Source organism: Uloborus diversus, chromosome 2 (assembly GCF_026930045.1).
Source record: "Uloborus diversus isolate 005 chromosome 2, Udiv.v.3.1, whole genome shotgun sequence".
In the NCBI taxonomy this organism is placed as follows: Eukaryota; Metazoa; Arthropoda; class Arachnida; order Araneae; family Uloboridae; genus Uloborus; species Uloborus diversus.
The window spans coordinates 125,870,933-125,885,982 of record NC_072732.1 but is presented as its reverse complement, the minus strand read 5'-3'; positions in this window follow the sequence as shown (position 1 = coordinate 125,885,982).

Here is a 15,050-nt window from a genome sequence, read left to right as displayed (position 1 = left end):
AGTGGGATCCCTTTTGAGAACAGTTCGTTTTTAAAACATTATGCAAAAGCTTTGAAAGAAAAAAAAATTACACTTATTCTCTTATATTATACTAGTGGTACCCGCACGGCTTTGCCCATAATAGAAAAATAAAAAGGTATTTGGTTCGCATGTATATTTACAAATAATGTATGTGAATTTTCCAGCCAGGTGGCTTGTACGCATGTTACGGTTCCCCGTTACGATAATTTCGTATCTCGCAAATTGGCTTGTGCCCACGTTACGGTTCCACGTTACAATAATTTCGTAATTTACGCGTCCATCTTATGATAATTTTGTTCTTACAATTGGAATAGAAAAAGAACCACATCGAATTTTCGAAAAATCGCTTCGAGGTGTACATCCCCATGCTACATACTAACTTTGTGCCAAATTTCATGAAAATCGGCCGAACGGTCTAGGCGCTATGCGCGTCACAGAAATCCTGACAGACAGAGAGGCTTTCAGCTTTATTATTAGTAAAGATTGAACATTATTAATGAACAAAAGTTCATCATTATTTTCTAAAATATTGCTGTAAATATTCTTAACGATTGCACTTTAAAAAAATCAGATAGGTGTCTCACTTATCCTTTAATAAGGGGTAAGTGGGTCACTCCCCTGTTATTTAAGTTTAAATCGAACATATCTAAAAAGGGGGTTTTACTTGATAAAGAATGTAAATTTTTAGCATAAATTATTATGTTTTTGAAAACTCATCTACTCACAAGATATTTACTGTCTTGTCAATCTGTATGACAAAAACATTTTAAACAAAAAAAAAAAAAAAAAAAATTACATGTGTGAAATTTATTGAAAGCCTATAGGTACATATTTAACTTTTAACACATAAAGTTGTGCTGAATATACGTAATACAGTTGATTAAGGTGGATTTCGGTAAATTAATCAAAACTATAAGCAGAAAAAGAAATTGTAAACACTAAATGGCTGCGTCTGTTGAAAGTGTGCTAAGAACTATCATCATACTGTACTTCATCCTCGATAATAATTCCAACATCCTCGGTACCAGGCCAATAAAAACGTACCTTTTCTATTCGTTCTTACAACAGTATTTTTTTTTAAATTTGTATCATCAACTTTCAACACTATATATACATAATACTTTATGGTTTATTTTATTGAAATTTAAACAAATACATAATCACCTGTTTTAGCAGTTTTTGTAGCTGCACTGCTGCTAGATCATCATAGTTGTCTTGTGTTTAACTCACACAAATATTTAATCACAATTGCTTTTGATTTTAAAATCTCCATATTATACAGGGACTCACTTACCTTATAGTGAGAGGACCCACTTACCTTTTATAGCTAAAATTTACGGGATAAGTGAGATCCTTCCTCTTAAACACTTACTAATAATATTTTATACAAAAATTCTTGTTGCTGTATGAACATTAAGTTAAACTACTTCTGAAAAAAATTGATTATAAAAAAAAAAAAAGAAAGAAAAGAAAAGAAAAAAAAAACACTAACCTGGAAACACTTCTTTGAAAATGTTGCTTGAACTCGCAGAAAAAAAATTATATATATATATATATATATATATATATATATATATATATATATATATATATATATATATATATATATATATATATATATATATATATATAATTTTTATGTCGTGTTTACATGAACACCCCCGAGTTTTAATGAGTCCCAGCGAAGCATCAGTGAAGCGCCATGATGCAACCAGGCTTAAAATTAAAAACAATGATATATCTCTTTAAAAAAAACTTGTGATTAGTCGAAGACCGGCTTATTTTCTTGATTGTTAGTCATTTCACGTTATTCTGACACCATCGACCTGCAAACTACGATAGTCATTTCGTTTGTTTCTTTTTACTTCCTTTTACAAAAAAGGAAGTATTGTATTCGCGAAAAAAATTTTCACTCAAAAATCGGCCTTAATTTCTATTTTGCTCACCCCCGAATGAATGTTGGTTTTTTTTTTTTTCGACTCGACCACATGTCGATATATGCCTAAATGAATGTTGGGATTTTTTTTTTTCGACTCGACCACACGTCGATACATACCTAAGAACGTAAAGACAGCCGAAATATCCATTTTAAACGATCCCTGAGGTAATTACAACGATTTTTCTCGTGACATCTGTATGTTGTCAAGTCAGGCAGTCAAAAACAATATCAAAAATACACTAGTTAATTCAATGGAGAGGATAAAGATCAATTGTCACATTCGGGGCTTTGATATATCGTTATTTTCTGTTTTTTTTTTTTTTTTTTTTTTGGTTAATTCTGCGCGCAGTTTGTGCACATATATGGAGCATAACAACACAGGTTCAAATCTTTCACCACTCGGCGATCCTTTGGTGCCTTTATTAGTACGCCGGCCGTAGTCCTTATAAAGCCAAAGCCAATCATGTAGCCAACGTAGATTTAATATTCATATTTAGCTATTAAAAAATCAGTATTTAATTTTGTATTCGCAAACATAAATTATTCTTTGACCATTTTTCCCATTTATGTATGCATTAACAGGCGTTTTTTGAAATTTTCAAAGTATCAAATATATATATATATATATATATATATATATATATATATATATATATATATATATATATATATATATATATATATATATATATATATATATATATATATATATATATATATATATATATTATAATTCAAAATATTTCTTTAAATCCTTGAAAAGGATTTAAAGAAATATTTTGAAGTTGAAATAAGTTATGTTTTGATCGTTTTCCTCCATTATGTATGCATTGTAAGACTTTTTTGAAATTTTTAAGTCTTAAAAATAATTGAGAGAATGTTTAGAAAGATTGATAAATGTATAGAACATTGCGCAAAAGCTTGTTAAATCAACAGCCTGTAAACAATGTACAGGAAGTTATTCCTTTTTCGTTTTTTTATTTATTTATTTATGTATTTTTTAAATTTATTTTTAATAACAAAATATTTTTTTTATTTAACGCATGTTTTTAATTTGTCATAAAACAATAATAACGCCTTTGTAACAGCAGTAAGTTTTATCCGTATAGCTTAGTGTCAATGGTTTAGTTATTTATCATAAAACAAATCCATATATTTCTAAAATATATATTATTAATAAAAAATATTGTACAGTTTAATTTTGTATGTAAGTTATAAATATTAAGGAAAAATATTAAGGTGAAAAAATATTGGAGAACAAAGATTAATTTCAAATTTGAAAATATTCTTTTAAATGGGAAAACATATTATATTAAAATTAATAAAGCTTTCTGCTCTAAGTAAATTATTTCTCAATTTTTAAGAAAAATACTTGTTTCATGGCATTGCTTCATAAACTATTTCTTACAATGTTTTACAAAAACCTTTAATAATTTATTCCAGCTCAACACGCAGAAAATATGACCTTTTCTTATGAAGAAATATATCAAGGTTCTTTCAGAGACGAAATATGTGTTTGTATCAAGTTTATCTATATGCGTGTCACAGCTGCTATACAAATTTTCGAACGCTTCAATGGTTCCTTTTTCTGGTTTTCGATTACTGACTTTTTCCTGCATAAGATTTTTTTCGTCCTATATAAGTAATTCTCGTGTATTAAAGGTCTTGTTTGTTCTTTCTGCAGCGTATTTTAATGAAATATTGAACCTATTTTGGTTTTTTCCTTTTGTAATTCGACTAAAATAATCTGGTAAGCAGACGAAGTATTTCGTTATTGAATTTATTACGTTAAAAACATTTTTAAACAACCAAAGAATAATATATAGATAGTAAAAGTTAATTTAAAGTATTATTTCAGTAAAATATATAAAGGCAAAACTGTTAAATAAAAAGAATTGTACAAATCAAAAACTATTTATATTCTAACCTGTAGCCTCAACGAATGTCGGGCAAATCGAAGTTCTAAAATATTTTCGCAGTTTGAAGCGTCACGTATCAAGCAATACAGGGTGTTTCAAAATGAATAGCAGGGTTTTAACATGTTATAATATTTATTACACCAAACTTACAGCCACAAGTGATATATCAACTGAAAAAAAAACTCAAACATTTTTACATAATAGCCTACAAGTGTTGAATGTGAGCACCATTCGTCACTCGGCACACGTCAAGACGATATGCGAGTTCTTCCCAAACTTTGATGAATGTCTCATTAGTAATTGCTGCAACAGCTGTTTCAATCCTGTTCCTTAATTCGGGAAGATCGGCTGACAGTGGAGGCACATACACACGGTCCTTAATAAACCCCCAAAGATAGAAATCACACGGCGTTAGGTCGGGTGGCCGTGGAGGCCATGGGAAACAAGCCCTGTCATTAGGCCCCTTACGGCCAATCTAGCGGTCGGGTACAGTTAGGTTAAGCCAATAGCGTACCTCATTATGCCATTGACGCGGCGCACCATCTTGCTCAAAGATGAAGTTTTCTGTAAAACACAAAACGCTTTCTGTTCTTTAGCCGCCATCTTTGCTACAAGCGCTTTCTAGCGGATTGCAGCAGAAACATTCCACGTGCATGAGCACTGATGCCAACAAACAAAACTGTTTGAGTTTCTCTTTCATTTGATATAGCACTTGTGGCTGTAAGTTTGGTGTAATAAATATTATAACATGTTAAAACCTCTCTATTCATTTTGAAACACCCTGTATATTAACTATGTTCTTAAACATTTAGTTGAATCTAGTCAAACAGTAAATTGGTCTAAAGTCCTAGTTATCTAAGTATCAAAGTTTTTTAGACAATTTGAGGCATACATAATAATATATTTTGATTTATCAAAAATAATTTCTGCTAATTTAAAGTGGTATAGTTTTGGTAATTTACATTTTAAATATTAATGGAGATATACTGATACCTAGTGTAGTAGTTATTTCATAAATATTAGGTTTGTTTTTATTTTAAATTTCTCACACAATTTGTCAAGTGCATGCGGAGTAAAGTGGCAGGGCCAAAGGGAAATATTCAATTTTATTACTTTTCCATTCATTTATTTATTTACTAACGAATTCCTTAATTAGTTATTTTTTCATGCATTCAGTTTCTTATTCATTGACTATTTTACTCTGTCATTTTTTTCTCCAACTTAATTTAATACATGTATTTATTTTTTCGTTTATTCTTACATTGTTTTTTTCATTAATTAACATGGTCGGGTATCAAAGTCAGTCGTTTTCAGCCGTGTAAAACATTCACTAGCTGGAAAAATAATTTCAAAAAAATGATAAAACTAATAAATAAATAAATAGAACCGACTTCCAAACTGCAGTTGGAAATTGCTCTGAAAAGTAAAAAATAATTTTATTCTTTGAAGACCATCAATACTACTTTTAAACATAATGTTTGAAGTTGGTGCAAAAACAATAGGAAAAAGATGTGCAACCATTTTTCGTTTTCATTTTTCTTAAAAACCAGTAAAAGTTACGAACGAACCTTTTATACCTCTGTACTGACGTGTGCAGGTAAACGGCAGTATCTGCAAAATGTATTTTCGAGATATTTGGGTCATTCCGGTAAACATGGTACATTTCAGTTTTCTAATTTTTTTTTCAAATTCATCTAATCCAACAAAAATTAATGTCAAATAATGGCAAAGGTTTTAATTTATCTAAACTATAAAAATTAATTAGCTCTACTTGGCATTAATATCCAATTTTCTCAGTTTTTTTATCAGAAATGAAAGATTTTGTCCACTCTGTTACGCATTTAAAAACAACAACAAATTCAAAATTTTCAATTATTTTTTGAATTTTCTTTGTTTAATATAAACAAATGGAACATATTTTTCTTACAATCGCTTACATTGTCATTGTAAAATGCACATTTAAGTTTTATTGCTAATCATCTTACTCAAAAATACAAACATGTTAAAAATTATTTGCAAAAGTTAGATTATTATATGAAACAAACTTGAAAAAAAATTGAAGTTGGATTATTCTAGTTAGTAATTGTGTAGTTCTATGCAAATTAATCTTTAAATTAAATATTAAAAAAATTACAATCAAATGAGTTAAAATATTCCTGTAACAAAGTGGAAACTATTATTGAAGATAGAAGTAATCTCTATGTTTAAGCAGAGAAAATAGATAAACAATGTTTCATTTTTTAAAATTTTTTATTTAATTCAATTTTTCTATAAATTTGTTAAGCTAAGCTTTTTGAAAAACATCATTAGCAAATGGGACTTGTTTACTATTTCCATAAATATTGTCCACTCTGTTACACAAGAAGTGTAACCGAGTGGACAAATAGGTAGTTAAAAAAATTTTCTAATCCTAAACATAAAGTAACAGTTAAAATAGTAATACAAAAGCAAGATTTTATTTATTTATTTATTTGAATATGCAGTTTACAATTCTTTAATTTATTATTTAAAAAAAATTGAAAAAGAACCAAAAATCTAATAAAAAACACCCGAGGAATATTCTGTGAAATGCTCCTTTTTTTGGAAGAAATCAGCCATTTGCAGCGACTCTCCGTGGACGTATCTGAAAAAAAAAAAAAAAAAACTTTCATTGCAGTGCGGCTCATAAGTTATCAGTAAATCATATAGAATCAAAAACTGTATATTTTTTAATTTTAATAAGTTTCGAAACGTAAGAACAACAAGTTTATTTTCTTCAATTTAGGCAGTCAGAAACAAAGGGGGATGCAAGTTTTATTTTCAAAGTTTCGAGTGAATCTCGTTTAAAGTTATGATCCTAGGAAGGCTTTCATTTTTTTTTATGTAAATCATGCTGTATAGCAGGTATTAACTAGAGCTACTTGTACCATCTCTTGCCCTAAAACAGAAGAAAGGTTCTCCAACCAACAGCAGTGGTTATATTCAAATTTTTAGTTTTGGCACATACACCTCTTTGTTTCTCACTGTCTCAGTTGATTTTTCAGTTTTTTACAGCACTTATAGTTGTTGTAAAAGTAATCATTTTGAATGTTACTTAAAACCTAATCGCAGCATTACGACGCTGCAAAAATAGGTTTGCCCCTATTATCAAAGTTAAAATACCGGTTTCGCATCAAAAATTTTTTGAAAAAACTTGCATTTTCAGAAATACATAATCGAATAAAAAATAATGATAAAGATCAACGTTGTTACCTGCAAAAACTAATTATATAGTAAATCATTTTGATCTCAGATGATTCAATGGTCAGTTACGAAGGGCATCACAATTATTATTATTATTACCTATTATTTTGTGAGTCATTCTCAATGGCGCATTTCTTCATTTAAACTACTGAAAACTTCTTAGATTTTTCTTCAAATGATTTTTAAGACCCTATACTTTAGATCTTATACTGTCTGATCGCCGAGAAGACGGATATGCGAACATCCAGTTTACAAGCAGAAATGGAAGCATTTATTAGTACGTAGGGTAAACAGATGAAGTAGGTAGAGTAGAATATAAATGCATAAAAAGTAGAATATAACCAAATAAATTATTTAATTAAAGTACTGCAACTTAATGCAGCAGAATAAAATTTCTAAGTTTTAAAAATCCTATGCTTTGTATATCTCAACATCTCAAGTTTTTTATCATTGAAATTGAGAATATCAACATTGCACCGGAGACAGAGCAATTTCAAGATTTTTTTTTCAGATAGTATTTTCAGTAATTAACGAGTGATGCAATTATCTGTAAATAATGAAACTTCTTTTTTTTTCCTTTTATACAGTAACGAATGGAAAACTTGCATAATTATCTTGCTGGAAGAGTGCTGAAATAGGTTTTGTATGTTAAAAAAAGAGACAAACTTGCAAAAAACCTAAAGTGGAGTAATTTTACCGACCTGGTTAGTTACTCTAAATAGCTGCATTTATCAATCCGTAAGATTCAACTCCTGCTAAATTTTGATTACATGTGTCATCAAAAGAACAGTCTAAATAGGGGGGGGGGGGGTTGCATGAAGGGAGCTATCGGTTTCTGAAAGAAATAGCAAACTAAGTACTATCTAGACACTTTTTTAAAACTTTGCAATAAATTTAATTCGATTTGTTAAAGCTAGCATACTTATTAATAGACATTTCGGTAAATTCTTGCTCTGAAATCCTTCCTTAAAGCTTTGAAGCATTTATTAACAAAAAAAAAAAAAAAAACATAAACAGTAATCCAAATTCGGAAGCAATCTGTACAAACAAAACAAACTGATGCCCACATCCATTTGAAATACCTGGTATTCTAGCACTAAGAAATTTATGTTTGAGATAAAAAAGTTCAAATCATATTAAGAAAAGATTTCAATAAAAAACAAAATATTATTTTATTATATTTTCTTCCATATGCTTTTAGAAAGATATGTTCTTTTCAATCTCTAGAGAAAATAATATTTTCTCGAGAATTTATACCCCAGTTCGCCAATATTTGTGAATTTGAAAACTACATTCCATCTCTTTCTTTTGAACAAACACAAATGGTGTGTGCAACGAAGATATTTTACCGCACGTTATTTATAAAGGATATATTTTGAGTGTTTTTGACTGCTTGTATTAAGGAACGTCAACACCATTCTTTAAGATTTCCGCTCGGAGTTTGCATGCCTTCGGATTATAAATAAATCTTACAGCGTTTTGGAAGGATAAACTGAGGGTAAGAGAGTTTTCAATTGTTTTCTTACGATTATCCAACTTTATACGAAAACGGAACCTAAATGCAGCCAGAAATACATATAGTAAAAACGTACTTTTAAAAGCATACTTTTGAAATATATAGTATAATTTTCAGAGAGAAAAATTATGCATATTTATTACTCTTATTAGTTAAAAAATATGTATTACATGAAGTTACACAATTATGCAGAAATCAGAATTCAATACTCATCTTATATTTTCTAATAGAAATTCTTGCATGATTTATAGGAATTTACATTGTTCTAAAAAATAGTTGTTGCATTATATAACAACTAATGCAAACAGTAGTCTGAATAAAAATATACTCAACAATGCTATTTATGTATAGAATTTCAAAAACCTCATTTTATTGCGTTTTTAACATTTTATCTCTTATATAAGTGCGAATGCGACAAACATTATGTATGTGGGGCTTTGGTAACAATTATGTTATGGTTATAACATAAACGTGGTTAAAAATAATTTGTTAAAACAATACAAAGAAAAAATATTGCTGAATGTAGTTTTCAGTCTAAAGTGAAATTTATAGTCCAATACTTATTTTAGTTAGTAATACACATCATGTAGTTGGTAAATGCGATTATTCAATACCACTGTGGAAATCCTCTTACTAATGCCAAAGAAGTAATTTATATTTTAAAAAGTTTTAAGTAATTGATTGCAAAAAAAGTACCTAGAAAGATCAAAACATAAACCGGACTAACTATAAATTTTGTTCATAGCACTAAAAATAATCAAAAATGATTCTTTAGTAAAATGTAAATGATACTGATTCGCACGTTGTCGGAACTGAAATAACTTTAGTCAGTAAATTTCAAATTATAAGATTAAAATATATATATATTGTAACATATAACCATAAGTATCACATGCTAAGCCAGTTCAATACGCAGTTTTCTAACCCTGAGTTTTTTGTAAGTCAAAAAGGTCAATTTGAAGTGGTCAACAGTGTCCCAAAATATTTTATCGAGTTTTGATGAGCAAATAAGGTTTCCTACAAGGTTTTTTTTCGCCTCGAAAATTTACACGAACTAATGGATAAGATGTTAGTCTTTGCCACATCTTCGGGGCAGAGTGACACAGAAAGCAAAAAAAAAAAAAAAAAAAAAAAAAGTTCGAAATCAACACGGCTTTTCTTTCACTTGCTCTTTTTTCCACCATTTTGGAGATGTACACGAAGCACCGCAGGCGCTTGTCGGAAGTAACCCTTTCGGGAGACATCAAATATTTTACGAGCTGGACGAGGGCAAAAGTCAGAATACTTTTATTCCATTTTGATATGTAACGATAATGTGAGTTAAAATATTCATATCTTATTTCGTTTCTTTTTTTTTCTTGTCTGATGCTTTACAATTCAGGATTTTTAATGTTAAGCAAAATAACGAAAAGGGGGTACATGTGAACATGATATGTTTTACTAGGATAGCGTCATGCAAAAAATCTTAAAAAGTTCTCTAGTAATGGCACTGTTAGCCCTACTTTTGAACCAAATTTAAGAGCAAGGAGCCAGTTTATGTCCCTGTGCTGACAGCTTCTTTAATTTAGCAGATGCTGATGTACTTTTATAACTATCTTCTTCGTGTAAAAACATATTTTAAACTAAATAATAAGCTAAATTTCGTTGTTGCAAACCATTATATGAACATTCACGTAAATTTATTCCAATGTTTAAATTTTGCAATTAAACTAATAATTCTTTATTTTTCAAAATTAGTTCTAAGGTAGATGACGGGGCACTTGTGAACATAAAATGTAGGGGCACATGTGAACAGTTTCCATATCCTCTCCGCAATATAAACATTAGTGTAGGCTCACTAAAAGGGATAAAAGATATGTAACGGTTTATAATTATGTTTTGTCTGCAATGAGTTTGTTAATATATTGCTAATTATTAGTACATAATTATTATTTATTTTTTTACTCCTTATTTACTAAACAATTGGCCAAAAATTTAGTGGAATATGATATTTGAAAGGAAAATAAAGAAAAAATACTTTCCTAAAAACTGAAGTTTAGAATAACTTTATAATTCATCATCATATTCTTTATGAAGCTTAAACACACTATATAACAAGAATAAACTTTTCATAATAAAATATTCTTTGTATTGTTTAGTCTTATAAAAGTTTTTCTTGTTGATCCATTGATTAGAGTATGCTATGAGACTTTAAAATTTGACTGTGACCACAGGTATAGAATTCGAAAAAAATACTTTCTTAATGACAGTGTAATGTACAATCCAAACTGACACAGTATAGGTTACAAACCCTTGCATGTGTTTGGTATATGCGTATATGCTTCATTATAACGAGTTTTTTGTAGAAATTTGACATTCGTCCTGCATTTTTCAATCATGTTAACATGTGCCGCCCTATGAGGGTACATGTAAAAAATTGAAGACATTTTAAAAAAATTCCATGAAGTATAGAAATTTTTTTTTTTTGAAATCTGAAAAAAAAAATCCATGGCACAAAGAAAAGACTATTTGATCATGGGGACATTCTTCCTGTCAGAAATTGATAATACTTTCTTAGAAATTAAGAAACTAAAGAAAAAAGTTCACATGTGCCCCCTTTTCATATATATATATATATATATATATATATATATATATATATATATATATATATATATATATATATTGACCGCAAAACCACTTACTCCTCACGATGACAACTTGTGTCTGCCTCGTGAATACAGGAACAGGAATTTTGTTGTGTATAAAAGGTTTATGGATAATTCCAACTTTTTTTTTTAACCAGCAACAACAGCACGACAATGCCTGTTCTCATCATTTAAAGACAGAGCATTGAATTATCCTTCCCCTTTCCCTGCTCTAAGATTTAAAATAAATATTTCCTTTAAATAAATAAATACATACGTACTCTAAGAGAAAAACCCAATAATTCCTTCGCAGTTTAAAATATTTCTCTAAGAAAATTAAAATACATTAGATTATATCAACAGTAGCTTTAAAATTTTAACTAACTAAACTTAATAAACGTTAATTCTACTTTCATTTATTTATCACCGAACCCGCCAACAACTACACTACCTCAACGCAGTCAATTAAAGATTGAAATGAACAATGATATTTGAAGCAAGGAAAATATGCGACTAATGTTGTTTGATAAAAAAGAATAAAAACAAGTGGGCCATTCAATTTTCGTTTGCAAAATAGTGACTTAAAATAAATAAATAAATAAAATAAAATAAAATAAAAATCTTAGTTTTTACTGAATTTCAATTCGCACAAAACTAGAGAGCCCAAGAGAGCCGGTAGCATTATTTGAAACGACCTCAATAAAAAGATGGCGTCGATTATTTTAACAATAACCGCGATGAATTGTACAAGCATATGATAAAATGGTAGGAAAAACTCGGAAAAAGACGCTATGGGTAGATAGATGATTTCAAATGTTCTTCTTAAAAATTTTGCAATCGAAACGTTTCAATGAAATGCATCTAAAATATCGTTGAATAATAAGACATACAAAGGTTTGAGTTACAAAATCTTGCGTTTCAAAAGAAAACAGCTTAAAATATTTACATTTTTCATGCTTTACATGAAAAAGAAACATCAATCATTTTAACAAATATTGTTTTTTATTTGATTTAGTTATAAAACAATCTTTCAAGCAATTGCAAAGATTAAAATTGCAAACACTTCTCTTACTTTTTTCCAAGGAAAAAAGGGTAAAGGTGTAGTTTATTTCAATCCCAGCGGATACTTTTTAAACCTAAATGATACAATAAAAACGAGTTAAACAACAGTATTTTTTTTCGTAATTTACGCATGAACATTAAATAAAAGACTGCCATGTACAAAACTTTTAAACTTCCTTAAAAACAAATGTACATTTCAGCTGAAGCAAACTGAAAATAACGCGATGAAAAAACTGAACTAGAAAATGTTCATTAGAAAAATGTATTATTCAACATTCTTAAAAAACACATATTTAAAAAGATCACTTAAATTTATTTTATCTCCAGTGACTATTCATAAAAAACAAGACCTGTTTTTAGCGTAGAAAGAGAGAAAAAATATTGTTTAATGTTTTGTTTTCAAAATTTTTCGCTTAAATTCCGGTATCTGGATATTTCAGAAAGTCCTCTGAGACCTGAAGAAACTAAGAAATATATAAGGATTCCTTAGAGAGAAAATGAGAAAATAATTTGTTTGAATTTACTGGGAATAGTTGAGATTGTAAGAATTTCTGTTTTATAAAGTGCTGGTTCCTTGCAATAGGGTAAAGTTGCCCAATATGACAACACCTTCTAATATGGGATGCCTGTTTTTTTTTTTAAATAATAAATGCATCTGACATTAGCAGACAATATCGGTACCAGCTTTCTAAGAGAAAATGATCTGTGTTGTGACGGAAACCAGTCTGTGGAATTCTAGTTTTCTTTATTTTTTTAATATATTTTTTTAATGTTTCACGAATGGGAAAAAAATTACAACACTAGCATTTAGGTTTCATTAATCTTATTTCTTGAAAACTAATATTTTAACATTGCTTCAAAATAAATTAAAATTTAAGTATTCGAGTTTTGGTTTTTGCTTGACTTAAAAGCATAGGGTCTGGTGGTGGAAAGTGGTCAGTGGGGTAAAGTGGTCATACATCAAATAAATGGCTATGACTTGGAAATAAATGTTCGAATGAATGTGAAAATTTTATTTTAGGATAGGGCAGTTAGAAACTATATTTTGAATACAAAATTTCACAATTGGCAAAATTTTATTTGGTAAAATAAAATATTTTGTGTGAATATGAAAAATTGCAAAATCTAAACACCTCTTTTAACTTAACAGGGAAATTTTGTTTGTTAGAATTATGAACAGTTTGACTGTACAGGAAGCTTCCTACATGTCTCAAAAACTCTTACTCATTAGCAGTTAGCTGAATCTATTTTGGATAATTTTTTAGAACAATTTAAGTAAGAATGGGTAAAGTGGTCATAATATTAGGCTTAACGAATATTGTCCTTCTAAAGTCACTTACTATTTAATCATGAGGCAGACATAAACGAAATATTAATTTAACTTAATCTGTGTTGTTTTTACTGTAAACAGGGTTAAATATACGAGTATATGCGTATGCATAAGCGTGTAGGCACGTATATATACGTATTCACATAAATGCCCAAAAAAACGCGTAATATATGGGTATCTGCAAGTATTTTTTATCCATAAAGATATACATTCAACTATAACATGTATATACCCGCTTGTACTCGTATATATACGAGCACTTATATACTCAGGTAGGCACGCATATACGCATACGTGCTCGAAACTCGAGTAGACACTTACACACAAGCATATGATATACATGTATACTAGACCGGGATCTGAAGGGGGTTGAGCATGCATGGAAAGGCTGACGCAATATTATTTCTGATTATTGTTACAGGCACGATGGTGATTATGAAACAACATGTCGTCCCCCCCCCCTGGGTGGTCGACAACCCCGGGGGAGGCGGGAAGCAGTGGGGGAGCCGTTTGCGAAAATACTCATAACTCGCGAACTATTTGAGATAAAACACTGAAAAAAGTGGAAATCGACGCAACAAAACAAGGGCTTCATAAAAGCTAAATATGATTATTGACCTATCTTTGTTGGTTTCCCTGAGTAAAATTCCATTTTTCGCAAACAAGCAAAATTTTTGAATAAAATGCGCAAAACAAACTTTTTTTGACCAAAATAAATTCCAAATCAAAATTGTTTGATTTTTTTTTTCAAATAAAGTCCTAAATATCATTATTCAGTTTGTTAAATATATTTAAGTACTGTTAACGCGTTGAAAAACAAAATGACAGTAGCAAGCTCGAACACGATTTGCAGCATAGTTCAGGATCTGAAGGGGGGTTTTAAACATGCATGGAAGACCTGACGCAAAATTATTTCTGATTAATGTCACATGCACTATAGTGATTATGAAACCACATGTCGTCGCCCCTCTGGGTGGTCGACAACCCCGGGGGAGGGGGAAAGCAGTGGGGGAACCGTTTGCTAAAACACTCATAGCTCGCGAACTATTTGAAATAAAACACTGAAAAAAATGTCAATCGACGCAGCAAAACAAGGGCTCATAAAAGCTAAATATGACTATGATCATATCTTTGTTGGTTTCTGAGTAAAATTCTATTTTTCGCAAACAAGCAAAAATTTTGAATAAAATACGCATTTTTTTTTCTTTTTCAAATTATCAAAATTATTTAACTGTTTAGGGAACCAATAAAATCTGAAGTATCCTTTTCCAGTTAGTTTAAAATAACGAAATTATTATGAAAGCGTTGAAAAGTGAAATAAAAGAAAACTCAAAAAGCACTCGAGGTAATTCACAAAAAAAAAAAAAAAAAAAGTTAGCGGAATGTACTTTGAAGACTCGACATAAACCAAAGT